The sequence below is a fragment of the Zonotrichia albicollis genome, chromosome 14 (assembly GCF_047830755.1).
Source record: "Zonotrichia albicollis isolate bZonAlb1 chromosome 14, bZonAlb1.hap1, whole genome shotgun sequence".
NCBI classification, from domain to species: Eukaryota; Metazoa; Chordata; class Aves; order Passeriformes; family Passerellidae; genus Zonotrichia; species Zonotrichia albicollis.
The window spans coordinates 19,454,222-19,471,958 of record NC_133832.1 but is presented as its reverse complement, the minus strand read 5'-3'; the positions used below and the strand labels follow the sequence as shown (position 1 = coordinate 19,471,958).

At 42.7% G+C, this 17,737-nt stretch overlaps 1 long non-coding RNA gene across 3 annotated transcripts in view; it reads right to left on the bottom strand.

Annotated features, from left to right (window-relative positions):
* The window catches only part of LOC106629784 (uncharacterized), a 316,151-nt gene extending 298,414 nt beyond the window's left edge, over window positions 1-17,737 (bottom strand). For all 3 annotated transcript variants that reach the window (XR_012582612.1, XR_012582613.1, XR_012582611.1), the window contains exons 1-3: window positions 13,929-17,737; window positions 12,483-12,734; window positions 11,551-11,689 (exon numbers count right to left, since the gene is read on the bottom strand). This is a non-coding gene — a long non-coding RNA (uncharacterized LOC106629784). The remainder of the gene's footprint in view (window positions 1-11,550; window positions 11,690-12,482; window positions 12,735-13,928) is intronic.

The window sequence follows — 17,737 nt, the reverse complement described above, 5'->3', positions numbered from 1 at the left end:
TGTTGTGGTATTTTTGTGCATCATGTATACTGTGCAGAATTTCTCCATGAGGAATCAGATAAAACACATCAGTTATCAGTTTGCTTTGCTACATGTATGTGACAGAGTTATATTATGAAGGAACAAACAGACCCTTGCAGCTCCAGGGGAAAACAAGAACAATCAATTAAAAATAAAAATAAAGGGGGACAACATCCATTCAAAGAAATCAATCTTTCTACTCCATTTTGGTCTCATTCACAGGGATTTTGGTTTTGCTTTCAAAAGTCCATAATTTCAACACACCCCAAAACAAAAATAAAGTCAGGTATTTGTCATAAACTCATTTTTAACATGGTCATTAATGGTTGGATGAAACCTCAGTGAAGCCTGAGGCTCCTGCAAGCAGATAAAATCTGGTGTACCAACAGAATAACTACAAATTGCAGGATTTTAGCTTTGTGCTCTTCAGTCACTCCTATGAAGTTGCACAGATTTTCAGCTTTTATTAACAAGTAGAATTCCACAGCCATCTCTGCACTCTGCAGTGCCAGAGTAACATTTATATTCCCTTTCTGAAATCACAGCAGGTGAGCCACATAAAGCAAAGTGAAGGCCAGTGAGAAATACTTACTGCCTGTGATTCAAGGAGTTAACTCACACTTGTAAGTGGATTAATGGAAAACAGCTCCAACACTTTCACCCTCAGCTGCCCACACTGCCCCTCTCCAGGCTTATCCACCAGGAACAGCAAACAATCCCAATGGAGCACTCAGTTAACCCAACACATCCCCACCAACCGAAGCTGGCACAGGCTGGCATGAACGGCCATGAACTGTGCCCCAAATCCATTTACTTTCAAAACATTCCTCAGAGAAGATTTCAATAAGGAAACAAACATTGCAGCAACTCCCAACAGCCAAAGGACCGAACCCACTGCAGAACAGAGCACCTGCAGTCCCCCAAAAACCCACCCAGGAACCTCAGGAGGCAGCAGCTCCAATCCCAGCCCCAAGGCTGGGCTGCCCTGATCCCTTACCTGCTCTGCAGCCAGGGGGGCACAGCTCCAGCAGGAGCCCAGGGGCTTGGGCAGAGCCAGGGGATGAGGCAGGAGCTGGGAATGGGATTTAACCCTGAGCCCAGAGTGCCAGGGCTGGGCTGGGCTGGGCTGGATTGGGCTGGGATAGCTTGGATTGGATTGGATGGAATTGAGTTGGGCTGGGTTGGGTTGGGCTGGGCTGGGCTGGATTGGATTGGATTGGATTGGGCTGGGCTGGGCTGGGCTGGGCTGGGTTGGATTGGGCTGGGATAGCTTGGATTGGATTGGATTGGATTGGGCTGGGCTGGGCTGGGCTGGGCTGGGTTGGATTGGGCTGGGATAGCTTGGATTGGATTGGATGGAATTGAGTTGGGCTGGGTTGGGCTGGGCTGGGCTGGATTGGGCTGGGCTGGATTGGATTGGATTGGATTGGGCTGGATTGTATTGTATTGGATTGGATTGGATTGGATTGGGCAGGGTGGGGCAGGGATGCCAATGCCCCACCTGGGGCAGGTCAGGGTTATCAGCACCTGCCAGGGCTGTCAGACCCTCAGAGGGATCCTTTATTCCCCATTCCATCCCAGACCACCCCACCACTGGCACAGAACTGCTGATGGTTGCACTTGGTTGTATCTGCAGCCCACCAGGAAAGAAGGGGCTGCAGCAAAACCCACCCTGGAAGGACAGGGTTAGAGACCAAAATATACAATCCTTGCCAGAGCGGATAAAATAAAAATAATATTCTGTGGTGGTCATGTCACAGCATTGAATGCCAGGTGGAGATAAACATTACCAAGAAATCACAAAATGAGTCAGAAAATAGAAGCTGGAAAAGGGATTGATATCAGCCCTGACATTCAATTAATTGGCTCTTCCCCCACCCACCAATAATACCCAGGTTGTACAGAATCAATTTACTCTCCTCCAAAGACCAATCTCAACCACATTTCTTAATAATAAAAAAAAGAGAAGGAGGAGAGGGAAGTAAGTAAAACCAAAGTGATGCTACTTAAAAACGGGCACTATGATTTTTTTCTTTTCTTGAATAATTCAGAACTGGAATTCCCTGTCTTAAAACTTAAACCAAGAAATAAGGACAGTTGAAAAAAATAATTAGATGTTTCAAAGAATGAGACTATCTCCATAATTACATAATTTTTTCCCTTTATCTTAAAAAGGAGTGAGGATTGTATTACAAGGTATAGGTCAACAACTAATGAACAAGATGAAGGATAAATGTTTTTAGAGAGACTCAGGCAGCCATCTGCAGGAGGAGAAGAAAGGAAATGGCAAACCTCTTAACCTTTGCTGGTTTAGCTCACAATTAATCTGGTAGCAGATAAGAGGCCCATAATCCTTTTATGAGTTTTATCAGAAATAATAAGCCAACAAATTTACAAAATGCATATGCAAACCAGGGTATCCTAAGCTCATTAAGGATGAAGCAATCCCACAAAAGAAGGTCACAACTGCAACATCCTGTAACAGATGCTTAGAGAAAGGATGTGAGAAACAGGGCAAGTAAAGAACAGCCCTCTCCTTGTTCATCCCTCCCAGGTACAATCCATAATTTCAGAACTCCTGTGCTAGGGGTTGCATTCAGAAATTTATTTTCAGCTGCTCCCTCTGGACTATTCTTCCATAAGGGCTCTGTATAATCCTTTTTTGAGCCCATTTATAATTTGGCTTCTGCAATGCCCAGTGTAAAGTCTTCCATCATTTATTTACACATTGTATGAAAAAAAAAATACTTGTGTTTTCTTAAGCTTCCAGATGACAGATTTATTGAGGTAGAGATTAGCTCTTAAAACAGAGGATAGTTTAAATGGCAAAAGTGCTAGGGACAAGAATACTTAGGAATAATCAATACCACCTGTGCCAAAAGAATAATTGAATTGCAGTAGTTTGCCTAAAGACAGAAAAATGAGACAACATTATAGCAGTCATCAGGAAAATAAAAGGCTGTTGCAAAGCGGAATGGAATTATCTGTTCCTCGTGGCCACAGCGAATAAGCAATAGGTTTAAATGGCATAAGGAAGCTCAAAGCTGGATATTAGAGGAGAAAACATCATCCTAATAATAGCAGGGCTAATCCAGAGGACTGCTCTGATGGTTTCTCTGGTAGCAAAGTGGAGGAGAGCCTTTGTGGCACCACACAGATGTGTTCAGCTGGTTCTGCAGCCACACAGATGTGTTCAGCTGGTTCCACAGCCACACAGATGTGTTCAGCTGGTTCCGCAGCCACACAGATGTGTTCAGCTGGTTCCGCAGCCACACAGATGTGTTCAGCTGGTTCCACAGCCACACAGATGTGTGTTCAGCTGGTTCTACAGCCACACAGATGTGTTCAGCTGGTTCCACAGCCACACAGATGTGTTCAGCTGGTTCCACTGCCACACAGATGTGTTCAGCTGATTCCACAGCCACACAGATGTGTTCAGCTGGTTCTTCAGCCACACACAGATGTGTGTTCAGCTGGTTCTACAGCCCCACAGATGTGTTCAGCTGGTTCTGCAGCCACACAGATGTGTTCAGCTGGTTCTGCAGCCACACAGATGTGTGTTCAGCTGGTTCCACAGCCACACAGATCAGTTCAGCTGGTTCTAGAGCCACACAGATCAGTTCAGCTGGTTCTGCAGCCACACAGATGTGTTCAGCTGGTTCTACAGCCACACAGATCAGTTCAGCTGGTTCCACAGCCACACAGATGTGTGTTCAGCTGGTTCTAGAGCCACACAGATGTGTGTTCAGCTGGTTCTACAGGAGGCCGTAAAGCCTCAATGAGCTCCTGTGTCCCTCCAGGGCAGTTCTGCACCCCCAGGGAAGGGAACTGCACACCCACCTGGCCCAGAGCTCGCTGCTCATCTCATTGTGCTCAGCTGCTGACTTTATCTATGGCACCAGTGAATTCTCAATTTTCAGACACACCCAGCACTGGGGGTACCTGAAATACAGCAGAGTACAGCCAGGAGGATGCCAGAATGCATGGTGGGCTTTGCAGAGTTATATTATTTATTTGTTATCAATTCTGGAATTGTTGCCAGTGCTTTAACACACAGCAACTCCCTCTGTACTCTCTAAATTCCCAATTTGAGTTTGAGAGCCTGGCTTTCCGCAGGTAGGATACCTTTTCCTTCTGGACAGCATCACATTGGTCATGATAAAAGCTACACTTCTCAGGGGGGAAAATAATCTAAAACTAAAGACCCAGATCCAAATCAAAATTCCACGTTTTCCTGCAAGGAATGGAGGTTGCTGAAACCATGTCTGTTTAACAGAACAGGCAGTAAGAATGGAGCTTGGGGGTTTAGCCTTTCTAGGTACACATAGTAAGCAGAATCAGATAATTCTGTGTAAAGCAGAATTCAATTCAAGTGGATAAAAACAGGTAAAGCTGTTTGCTCCTAATAAAAGAATATGTTGAATCCAAACCCTTTGTTTTGTTGTTCATTCCTGACCATATTTCACATCGAGGTATCTCAGAGGACAAAATTATTTACAGAGTTAGTTAACTGTAAATATCTTACCTTGTTGGTGTAAATCAGGGACATAATGAAACATCAGCTGCTACTTAAAGTGCTTGGCAGGACAGTTCATCTCATATTTATGTGCAAGCATAAACTTTGTGTGTCCTGATATATAATTGCAGTAACAATTCTATTGAATTTATCACTGCAAAGCTGCAGAGAGAAGTGTGCAGCAAATCTCATCGTTTTCATCATAAATGTTTTATATGTTTTCCCAAATTGTTAGTATTTTTTCCAAATCTTCCAAGCCTGGAAAATACCTTAAAAATTATTATAAGAATTTTGAAAGGATTGAAATACAAGTCGAAGAACTTGGAATAATCTGATTAATAAAGCTTTAAATAGAGAGAGAGCTGTTGAGAAGAGTTTTTCTTACCTGAGAGAGGGAAAAAGAGATGCTCAGGGGCTGGAGCACCTCTGGTGTGAGGAGAGGCTGAGAGGGGAGGTTGTGCTGCTGGGGAAGAGAAAACCCCAGGGAGAGCTCAGAGCCCAAAGGAGAGCTGGGGAGGGACTGGGACAGGCCAGGGGTGGCAGCACACAGGGAATGGCTTCAGACTGGGAACGGGCAGGGTTGGACAGGATTTGGGTGGAAAACCCTTGCTGTGAGGGTTGTGGGAGGCACTGGGGGCCCTGTGAGAGGAGCTGGGGTGTCCCAGAGAAAAGGGCACTGAGTAACCTCAGAGAAGAGATGAAAGGGAGCTTGGAAAGGACACTGAGCGAGGCCAGCTCCTAAACCTGCTCCATGCTGCCTGTGACAGGAGCAATCCCACCTTGTCCAGAGTGAGCTGCTGTCCCTGCCCTGTCCCACAAGAATTGATGGGATATTCTCCCTCCTACCCAGTCCTGCACCAAATCCAGCTCAAAGGTGTCCCAACAAACCCTGCTGGCTTTCCTCCTGTCCCAGAAAAGCAGAGGCTGATTCTCCTCAGAGCCATCCAGCCTGGCTCCCCAGCAGGGGACACAGGGCGAGAACAGCCCATCCTGCACCAGGGAGATCCAGGGCACCAGAAATCTTCTGTACCCTCAGAAACCTGACACACACAGGAGGAGAACAGCCCAACCTGCACCAGGGAGATCCAGGGGAGCAGAAATCTTCTGTACCCTCAGAAACCTGGCACACACAGGAGGAGAACAGCCCAACCTGTACCAGGGAGATCCTGGGGACCAGAAATCATCTTTGTGTACCCTCAGAAACCTGACACACACAGGAGGAGAACAGCCCATCCTGCACCAGGGAGATCCAGGGGAGCAGAAATCATCCTTTGCACCCACAGAAACCTGAGACACACACAGGGTGAGGAACACCCTGCACCAGGAATATCCTGCAGAAATAATCTTTGTGCGCCCACAGACACACACAGGGTGAGGAACAGCCCATCCTGTACCAGGGAAAACCTGCAGAAATCATCCTTTGCACCCTCAAAAACCTGACATACACAGTGAGGAACAGCCCACCGTGCACCAGGGAGATCCTGGTGTGCAGAAATCGTGCTTGTGCACCCACAGAAACCTGACACACACACACAGGGTGAGAAACAGCCCACCCTGCACCTGTGAGATCCTGGTGTGCAGAAATCCTCCTCTGCACCCCCAGAAACCCCAAGCCCTGCCCCTGGGCACAGCTGCAGCACCTCTGGGGCAATGGATGTCCCGTCACTGCTGCAATGTCCTCCATATCTCCTTGTCTTCCAGCTGGGTGTTTATTCATTCCACATTGCTTCATTTGTTATTTTCCTTTATTCCATTTCCTATTTCGGTCTCCTCATTAATTTTTATGCACTTTTATTTTCATTTGTATACTTTTCATCACTTCAATATCCTAATATTTCAGCAGTCCAATTAGCTGCTTCCATATCTTAATCACACCGAGACTCCTTATTCAGCTATAAATATAATTTTATTACTGCTGTTTTAATGACTAAGTGTTATAATAACTATTCTATATAAAACAATTTCTCTTAAAACTTTCCCCATTTCCTTCACTTGTCTATAATTCATTTCATCTCTCATCATACTTTCCATTTTCCTCAGTAGATCCTATATCATCCCTAAATATTTCCTGTATTGGAAGCTCATTACCTGGGGAGCTGGTAAACTTTCCCTGCTTCACCATAAACATAAGAGCAAGCACTGAAACTTTTCCCCACACTTATCAGGCTGTCCTGAACCTGCTGAAGGAACCCCAGCCTGAAGACAGAGAGCATCTCCACATTAAGGGAATTGTATTTTAATTAGCATGCAAGCACAGCCCAGATGGGCATGATGAATATAATCCACAGCTCTGTTCTGAATATCAACATCATAAATAAAAAATGTTGTAGTTGTATATGAAACCATCACTTCTGAAGTGAAAACCCAGCATTGTTCTCAGCTTTATTTTCAGATAGACCATATACTTGCAGTGAAATAGTTAATATTTATTATATTTATTAATTTAGTAACATTCCATCTTCTAAAATCCCCATTATTTCAGGCAGGTCATTAACTTCTGAGAGGCTGATGCTTCTAACTCTCCAATAAACCACAATGAAAGTCTCTGAGTCAAACCATAAAAACTTCTTCCATTCTAATTGTCCCCATTCTGTGAGCTGAAGATTTGTCTGTGCCACGAAGGTGCAGGGGAGAGCAAGGTCTGCAGGAAACACAGCCAGGAATGTTCATCCATCTCATCCTGGGGTGGGAACAAGGAGGATTTAGCTCATTTCAGAACCAAAATTACCATTATTCAGTGTCAGTTTCTCCTCAACTGCTACACTGTGCAACTTGAATTTGGTTTTATGAGGGGAGAATTAAAAACATTAAAGGAAGTACAAAGTTATGCAGTTTCAACAGTGTGCATCCAAGTAGCCACATTTATTTATAAAGCCCCATCACACTGAACTCCTCCACAGGGGATTGCAGCACCTTTTTGTAATTTTATTTAAAATTTATATTTAAATTCATTCCCTTCCCAGTCCACTGGTCCTGTGAGGTGACTGTGGTTGGGCAGTGTCACACTTTTTAGCAGTGCCACACTTTTATTCCTGGCAAGAGGTGGAGCCCAAACCCTTGTGGCTTCTGTACTGGGACAACCTCCTGTCTCTGCTTAGAAAACAAATCTTCCTGTGCAGATACTTTATATTTCATCAATAGTTCATCAATAGAGGCCTATTTTTGTAGAGGATAGTATCTTTACTTATCTTATTACCCAAATAGGAGACCTAAATCTGTTACTGTATAATACTATTATACAATATTATTAATAATAATATATTATTATAACAATATTAATACATTAGCTATTATTATTATTATTATTATTATTATTATTATTATTACTACTACTACTACTACTACTACTATTATTATTACCATTATTTTAAGACAAGCCAGGTGGAAATCAGGCTTACTAATGCATTTTAGACCCAAAGCATAACATCTTGGTAAACCAGGTGGAATTGTATTAAAATCACTGTCAATTTCTATCAGCTGAACATGTGATTTGTGTTTTACCAACCCAAAATTCAGTTGCCATCCCCAAAGGATCCCAGAAAAAATGCTCTTGTCAAGTGAGTGTTTCCTACAATCAAATTCAGTAAATCCTGTCCCAGATTTAAGAATTAATTGGATAATGCAATAATCTATATCTGATAGCCTGTATAATCGATCACCTGCAGGTCTGTAGCCATGGAACTGCTCCCTTTCAGTGGCAAAGAAAAGAACTTTACCCACTGGCGAGACAGTTTGATTCCATTTCACAGAAATACACGAGCTGATGCTTGTTTACACCATGTTAATTGACATTTCCAATCACTACTGATGTCTACTTTTAAAAATGCTCTTCTACTTTCCACTAAAGTGCACCATTAAACATTTCAACTTAGAAATTCATGGTGTGCAGGGTTTGCTGCCTATTGCAGCAAAATTTAACACTAATACTAAGATATTATGTTTAAAAGTTACTCAAATCTGTTTCATTAATAATTTTTAAAACAGCTGTTGTTAGAAACTGAGAGATGCATTACTTTACAGATTTTTTTCCTCATTTTGGTGGTCCTCCCATCCATCAGAAAGAAGTCTCCTCCTCCAGCCTTATTAGAAAACTTTACTGTCTTAACCAACTTATTATCAGCACAATAACATTTGTCTTGATTTGATACCTTCCATTTCTCTTGCATGTTTGGATAGGTCTTGTTTTCCAACAATACACAATCCATTTCCTTCTGACTATCATCACTCTTCCTGTATGCTCCAGAGACTTTTCTCATGTTTCAAATTCAAGTAGCTGGCAAGATGCTGTCAAAAACTGGATGTTTCAGTACTTTCTCAAAACCTTTTGAGACATAAAGATATGATTTTTTCATGCTGTTTTGAAGTGTGAAGTATTACAAGTCAAAATTTAAAATTTCCTGAGTGAAATGTTTGTTCTGTTAATCAAAGTTTCTCCGGTTCAGTGTGGTCTCCTCAATTTCAGAGCGCAAAAGGCAGAGCAGAGGGCAGCTGAGAAGAAGAGAAACCTCTACCAAAAGGTCATCAGAACCATTCAATGGGAGAATAAATTAACATTTTACAGCAGGTCACATCCACATTCGACATGCCAGGGTAGGAGACCATGTCCAGAAAAACCTGAATGGCTGAAAGGCCTAGGTGCAGCTCTGAAAAACCCCAAAAAGAAAAATTTCTGTGGAGATAACTAATATTTTGGAGTATTTTCCCTTTTTTTCCTGGAAACTCTGCAAGTATTTACCCTTCAAGGAAATTTCAACAGATATTCTGTCCACACTCCTCAAACTTACTGATCACTGTTCCCCCCCAAGGAATGAGTCTGTGCCTGTATTTCGTTTCTATTTTGTAATTAGAGCTGAGCAATAATTGGTTGTACTTCCCTCCACACAGAGTTAGAACAATTATAATTATTTTATTTTATTTTTATTTTATTTATAAATGGAGTTGGAAGAGGCTGCTCACTGCTGGCAGAGCACCTTTGTCTCCCTGCACACGTTCCTCAGAGGATAATAAGGTTCAGGAGCTGAAAGTGTGTTTGTATTCCTGGGTCAACAGGAGTACAATAGGAAACTGCAGGAATGGAAATGCATTAATCCTGATGTAGGGATGAAACACTGGCAGGGCTGAGATATTTACTGAGAACGGCAACGAGATGTTGGCAGCAATGAAAACTGAAATTTGCTTCACAGCTTTCTGTAATTCCAAAGGCAATGAGCTTCACCTGCCCCTAAATCTGCCACTGCACCAAACCCCAGCTCCTCCTGCATTAAGGACAACATCAGCAACTACAAATACCATTATTCTCATGTTCTCTGTTATTATTTTTGCCATGGATTCCCTAAAGAACATCCCTGAACAGCTCCTGGAGCTCTGGGGGTGGGTGCCAGGCTCCAGACCTTCACAGCTTTCTGTAATTCCAAAGGCAATGAGCTTCACCTGCCCCCTGAATCTGCCACTGCACCAAACCCCAGCTCCTCCTGCATTAAGAACAACACAAGCAATGATAAAAACCATTATTCTCACATTCTCTATGATTATTTTGGCCATGGATTCCCTAAAGAACATCCCTGAACAGCTCCTGGAGCTCTGGGGGTGGGCGCCAGGCTCCAGCCTGCAGGGCTGGTTCCTCTCAGCAGGAAACACTTGTCACAAACAACGAGAACAGAAAACACTCCCAGCACTGCTGCTCCAGCAGGATCTGATCCCAGACTGCACAGAGTCATTTTCTCCACGAGATTGTCTTGCAGTGTTTACAAGATAACAGCCAATAACTGTTCGGTGCTGCTTAGGTGGAAAGAAAAGGGTTATAGAAATTTCAAGGCCAAGTCTAGGTAAATATGATCCCTGTATTTCCACTACAGACATCTAGACACTTCCAGCTGTTGAAATTATTGCTAAATATATTTACAGTCTTTGTACAATAAAAAGCTTTATTACTTTTACTACAGGCAGAAGAAAAAAGCTTTAAATCTTTAGTTCTGAAGCAATATCTCCTGTCTTAAAGGCAATGAAGCCTTTCAAGGGGAAAAAGCAGCAGACTTTAAAAAAGGTGGTTTATGATGTTGTATCTTTGTTGCAATTTTGGTTCATATATTTTTATTAAGTGTATCTTTTATATGTAAATGAAATGATTATCCAACACAAAGTATGTTTTCATAAAGTAAGAATAGGTTTTATGTCCTCAAAGATAAAGCAGCATAAAGCAGTCAGGCAGCTCAGCATGCACTTGATGGCTGTGAAATGAACTATTTGATTTCCTATTACAGCCTGCACTGTACCACAGCCCCAACCCCACACCATCAGCCAGCCAGCCCTTCATCAGGGAGCCCAGCAATGTAAATCCTTGTTTCTAATAGGCAGAACTCCTCATTTAGAAGGGCTTGGAAATAAACCCTGCATTGTGAAAAGCAAGGAGAGGGAAATGAGAGCCATGTCCTAAACCCCCAGGGAGAGATGGGTGTCCCCAGCACAAACACCAGGGCTCAGCCCCACGGTGCTGTTTATGTGTCTGAACTTTTGTTCTCTCCATTTCCAGCTGCACCAGGCACCTCTGGAGTGGGAAGGGAACTTTGCAGCCCCTGCTCCCACCTGGGACACCTCACCTGTGTTCCACCACCTGGGTCACCTCACCTGTGTTCCCCCACCTGGGACACCTCACCTGTGTTCCAGTGTTCCATCACCTGGGACACCTCACCTGTGTTCCAGTGTTCCACCACCTGGGACACCTCACCTGTGTTCCACCACCTGGGACACCTCACCTGTGTTCTGTCACCTGGCACGCCTCACCTGTGTTCCATCACTGGGACACCTCACCTGTGTTCCACCACCCAGGACAGGGCTCTGCACCCTCTCACTGACCCCAAGGGAAATACAGGGGGTCAAATTGCACATTTCAGCTCTGTGTACAGCTCATATGCAGTGAAGGAAAGAGCCAAAGCCATCAGATCCATCAGCAGCATCACATTATTTGGAAGGAGAGAACAGGGGGGTTTTTAAGGTTAATTTTTTCTAATACTCACCATAACAGCACAGCAAGCTTGGGCTGAGCCTTTCCCACTTCAATTTGAGCTCAGGATGAAGGACAAAGGCCACCAAGGAATGCTGGATGTCCAAACCTCCTCTGGACAAGAACCTCACCAGCACTGGATTTACTGAGAGCTAGATACAAAACCATAAATTCACAGATCTAACATCATGCATGTCTTCATTTCTCTCTAAAATAAAACTCCTCTTTGGTTCAGAGGATAAAGTCAAACTCACCATGGGATCACCTGGAAAGCCCAAGGATGTGTCTCCTTTGAACAGGAGTGAAAGTGGCTAAAAGCCAAAGAATTCAGGGCACTCCAGTCCCAGATGGCAAATTAAACCCGTCACTGAACAGCTTTTTGGGCAAGCAGCTGTCATAAAAATCTTTATTAATAAATTGATGAGTAAAACTGTTCTGCTCCTAAGCAAGGTTGTTTATTCCTGAACCAACAACTCCACAAAGAGTTTGCACAGAAAGCCTTGCTGCTTGTTGCATAAATCTGGATCTCCACAGTCCATCCATTCATTAGCTCTTTATTTCCTTGTTCAGCAGGTGCACAGTGCTGAGCACAATGACTCCTCATTAGATCCTGTAAATGCTACAAGAACAAAAAAATAAAACTGCCACGCAGTTTAAAAACAACCCACTGGGTCACTCCCTGCACTTTTTCTGATTTTACATTTTTGTGGTCTTGGGCATTCCTTTAATCTATCATCACAAGAGAATCTGTCAATAGAGAGACTTATGAAAACAAGATAGGATTGTAGAAAAAAAAATATAGATTTTTTTACTTTGGGTGATTAAATTCTCGCTGACATTAACATATGACAACCTGTTAGAATGATTTGTAAGTCTTCACAGCTTTATAAATAGCTTTATCTCTCCATTCCACACGAGGAAAAAGAGAAATATTATTTATTGTACCTTTCTACCTCCACAGCACGGAACATTTCAAAGACTCATTTCAAGTTTCGTGGAAGTCTCTTGATATTAAAGGGCTGCAGATGGAAGATGATGAAATCTCCTTTCTGCGTGCAGCCCCCTGTTGTTCCTCAGTGTTCTGGGAGCGCTGCCTCTCATCCTCACACAGGAGCATTTCCATCCACTGGGGAGCAGCTGCAGAGCCAAAGCAAGGCACCACCATCCCAGGGAATGCTGCTGAATTCCTCAGAAATGCTGGGGATGACAGGAAAAATGCAATGTTTGCTTTACAGATGGACTGCATATTTATAATATTTAGTTTACATGGGTTTTGGGGTTTTTTTTCCTCTTAGAAAATGAAATATTTGGTTTTGTTCTCTTAGTGGAGCACAAGGCAAATTATATTAATTAGTCTATTTACATGATTTCCTAACTTGGAGCAGTGAAAGTTGCCTTTAGCTAGCAAGTAATTGAAATTACAATTGCTGAAGATATCACAAGTTTGGGGTTTTTTTTAAATTCTACCTAGCCCTATCAAGCTCTGATAGGACATTAATAGCTATTTCCCTTCCCTGCTGTTGTTTTTTGTCCCTACTAAGCCATTCCAGTGTACTCAACACCATAAAACTGAAATACATGACAAGAAACAGTAATCCTCCAATTTTATTCCCCAGATTCAGGTTTACTGGTACATCCCTCTGGGAACATAATGACAGAGCTTTGCTTTCATAAAGACACTGGAAATTGATTGCAGTCTAAAAGTTCTCATAAGATTTTGGGGAAGCAACCAGTTCTGTTAGAAACAAAAGAGAAGCACAAAAAATACAGAAAAGCCAGCACAGCAGAAATATATTTTAGTACTGCAGGAAATTCTTGCCAACGTGAATATTGTTCTTTTCTTTGCTTTTGGAAATCGGAGGGGAGGAAGAAGCTCATTAATTCAACATTTGATTTCGGAAATAGAGGGAAAACTCAGTCAAACACAACAGTTTCCATGATAAGAGAACAGTGGAATATCTCTTATCAGGCAGATGCAATCTGGGCTTCTATCAGGCTGGGTTTTAATTAAGTAATAGGCATTACAGATGTTTAATAAAGCTGCGAATGACATTTCTTCCTCCCAATTTATCAGCGCAACTCCAGGAATTCAGACAAAGGGCTCGGGAGCACCTGGCAGAGCTTTGGAGGGAGAACACGAACCTGGTGCCAATGGAGCTTTATTTCCTCCCTTCACACTCAGCACACAAGGCCCTACCTTGACCCCTGGTTTGCACTGACTGCAGATGAGGAGAGAGCACAGAAGAATAGCTGTGATCTTTGCATTTAAAAAGAGAGGCAGAGTTCATCAGTTTTTTCAGAGAGGATTGGGGTTTTTTTCAACAAAATATTGTCTAGAAACTTCCAAAAACAACATTCAGCGGGTGTCTGTGAACGGTCTTTGAAACTCACCAGATCCTGATGAATGCAGAGCTCCTGCTGCATGTTCAGGAGTTTTCTGTCTCTCAGATGCCTGGCAGCTGTTTAAAACTTGACATCGGGCTGAACTAGTTCAGAAAATCCATGAAACATGAGAAAATCTGAGCAGAACTCCAGTAAACATTTTAAGGACTTCTGTTTGGTGGGCTGAAAATTCAGTTAACCTCTGAGGAGCTAGTGTGCCAAATTTGGAGATTAAAGTCAGTTACAGAGTGAAATGGGCGTTTTTATTTCTGCTTGGAGTGCAAGTTGCAGCACATTGCTGAAAATGAAGCTGTTTCCAAAGCCTCCATTCCGGTTTTAAGGAGAGAAATTACGGCTGAACTTTTGTGTGCTTGTTGCTCATCAATAATAACGGGAGAGGCTCAGGAGGAGGTGACGGAACAGGACCTGGATTTGGGGCAGGTCACCAAGCAAGAGGAGACACAGAGCCACTCCTGTGAATGCACAGCAGCAAAACTCATTTTAGCCCCTCAAACCCACAGTAAATCCATACCTGTCCATTTAGGGACAATAAATCCCTCCCAAAGAGCAGAGCTTCATTTACAACAGCAGACTGTACAAATGGGAGTGCTCCACACAGACACTGGCAGTGGCTCTTTCCTGCTGCAGTAACACCAAAGTTCTTTTTTCTCCCTGTGCTTTGACTTGTCTGCTCTGTGTCCCTGTCACTGTGCTAAGGAAAAGCTCTGCAAAGCAAAGAGAGACTAAAAGGGAGAGTTAAAGGCAGCTGACAACACAATCCTGAGCTGCAGAGCACTGCTGGGTGTGAGTGCAAATGCACAATTGAAGCTCCAGAAGGTCAATCCGTGGAGAGAAGACTCCTCACTCCAGGCACTTTGCTGCAGACGCCAGACATTTCTTATCATTCTGAGCTCATCAGCAATTTTTTTCTTTTTAAGGACTGCAGACGCTGATTAACACAAACCTCTGGATTTGCTCCAGCAGCCACGAGAGCATTAGCACAGGAATATTTCTGTGAGACAGCCTCGTCCCACCAGTGCAGCCTCACCAATGACAGAACGGTGCCCAGCTTTCCACAAGTGTGGAAGCAGAAAATGCAGGATATTCCAAAGGCTGAGCAGAGGGAAACGAGGCCTGAGCTCCCTGTTTCCAGCTCAGAACAGGATTGCACACTACTGCTTACCTCTGAATCAGGAATTCTTTTTAAAGATATTTTACATTATTGTATTATTTTATATTCTTTCAGCTGGGCAATCAAAACTGAAACTGATACTTCTTCACTCATCTGCATGTTTCACCTTCATTAAGTGAACTCTGCTGTATTCTCTGCATTAATCTTGCATAAATTAGAGCCTGAGCAGCTCTGACCTTTGTTTCCCTTATCCTTGGGAGGAAAATCAATGTGCTTTCTGCCTTCATGCACACATGCAAAGGAGTTCAGCACTGGGTATTCTGATGGAGTCACTCCACTAGGAGCTGAAAGACTTCAAGCAAGAGACCATTCATTTTGATAAATAAAATTGAGTGAAGAAATAAAGAAAAACCACATTCAATAAACAATTCAACATCCATTGTAGGATCCCCTAAACTCACAGAAGTCAGCAAAACACTCAGCATTTTTGTGAGGGTGACATTCCAGTTTGAAAATTTTTACCCTGAACAAGCTGACTTAACAGCATGAAAAATTTAGAGAAATGTAGCAGGAAACTTTTTGGATTCATTTCAGTAATAACACCATCGACAAAGCAGAGGCAGAGCTGAGCCCCAGGTAAGGGAATAACCAAGAACTGTATTTGAATGACACTGGCAGAAAAAGAGAAATTGTTTCAGTGGGGGCAGCTGTAAAAAAAACAGTTTAGTAGGAGGGAAAAATACCTGAAACCTTCCCATTTTTAGTGAAGAGTCTGCAGAAACTTGCAGGCACCACATTTCTCTGTGCCCCAAACCACATCTGGAAAACAAACACAGCCCTTCACAACCACAGGAAGGGAACAGGTGCTGAATAAATGGTTCCAGCTTCAGGCAGACAGAAGAATAAGGAATGAACAAGCCAAAAGAGGAAAAAAAACCCCAAATTCTGACTAGAAGTCTTAAGTATAACAATTTATAGCATGAGCAGGCAATAAAACATAGAGGGAAGGGATATATTAAATAAGGAGAGAAAGTTTATTTTGACTGGCATGTTCCTCTGCTGTAAGAAATAAATCTGGTTTTGTGAGGACTAATCCTGCCAGACTGTATTTTTTACCTGTGCTGCCAGTCTGATGTTCCTTCCCTGATATAATTAAAGAGGTGCCACAGGACCTGCTTGCTTCCATACTGGGAATAAGGAATAACTGCTGATACAAGCTAACAGCTGGAAGCATGTAAAATAAACATAAGCTAAGCTGCTGAAATCACGGATCCTTTTCAAGAAAAATATCTGTCTGCCAATCACAATTTAAACTCACACACCACCCAGCCCTAAAATAGCACTTAGGAGGAATAATCAGGGCTCTGTGTTATTTTGGGAAGGTAATGGATTAGAAAGATGCATTGTTTTAAATCACTCATCAGCTGAAGGAGTGGCAAATCTTTAATAATGCCAAGATTGGTTTTGTAAGTGAATAAACCAGCAAAAAGCTGGCTGGGTGCTAGTAATCTTCAAAGCTTGATTGCTTTTTCTGATAGCTTTAGAAAATTAGTGGATGAAAGCATGTGTAATATATCTGGTCTGAGTAAAACACTTGATGTAGTGTCTTACAAAATCTCTGCTCGCAAAATTAATTCAAATTGGCTTGGACATGGAGGACTGTCACTTGGATTTAAAAATGGCTGGCTGAGTGCAAATAAAGGGTAATGAAAAATGGCAATGCATCAAGCTGGTGGGAGGTGTCTGGTGCGGCTCTGCAGGGATCACTGTTTGGTCCTGTTTATTTAACATCTTCATTAACAGCCTGGAAGGGGGAGTGAAACAGCATGTTAATTAAAGTGACACACAATAATAAATCAGGAACTGCTCCTAATGCCAGCACTAATACTTCACAAAGGCTCAGGGCACCACCAGGGTTTCTGGAGAGGTGGAACGTGGCCACGCAGAGACCCAGCTAAGATGCTCTAATTGCACTCCACCTCTTGAAGAGAGTAGTCCAAAACACACACTGAGCGGGAATCAGAGCCTGCTGGCAGCCAGGGACTCAGAGCACGATTGCCCAGTGTGTGCAAACTCAGGTAACTGGAAACTTCCATGGGCAGACACGATTTCCCTTTTCCCCTGACGCCTGCAGTGCATCACATTCAGTGGGAGAGATTAAACCAGTTCAGCTCACTCAGCTGATGGAAAACCACTGCTTGGGGGAATTCTAAAATCAGTTTCCAGTTGTTTCTACTTCATATTTTGCATGAGTGCTAAATGTAATGTAATAGAGGAAAGAGAGGGACCGGCAGAACTGATGGCACAACTGCATCTTTTTGTATCTGTTAAATTGGACAAGTTATAACATAAACCACCTCTTTATAGTTTCATAAGATAATATTCAGCTTTTTAAAGTAGTGTCTCCACAAAGGACACTAGTCTATTGCTACAACATACTAGATTTACTTTAATTATAAATACTTTAAAAAATCCTCAGATAAGTAAACATGAAGTTGTTCACTGAACACTGGTAAAAACTGATCAAAGACTACATAAGTCACAGAAAAGACTTCCCAGAATAGGCTGGGATGTCGGTACTCAGTCAGAGACGCCTATTTCTGTTTTATAAACATACATAATATAAACCTGGATCTTAACTAGGAGTGTTATTATCTCCCTGCTTTGAATGATTCATAGCAGCTTA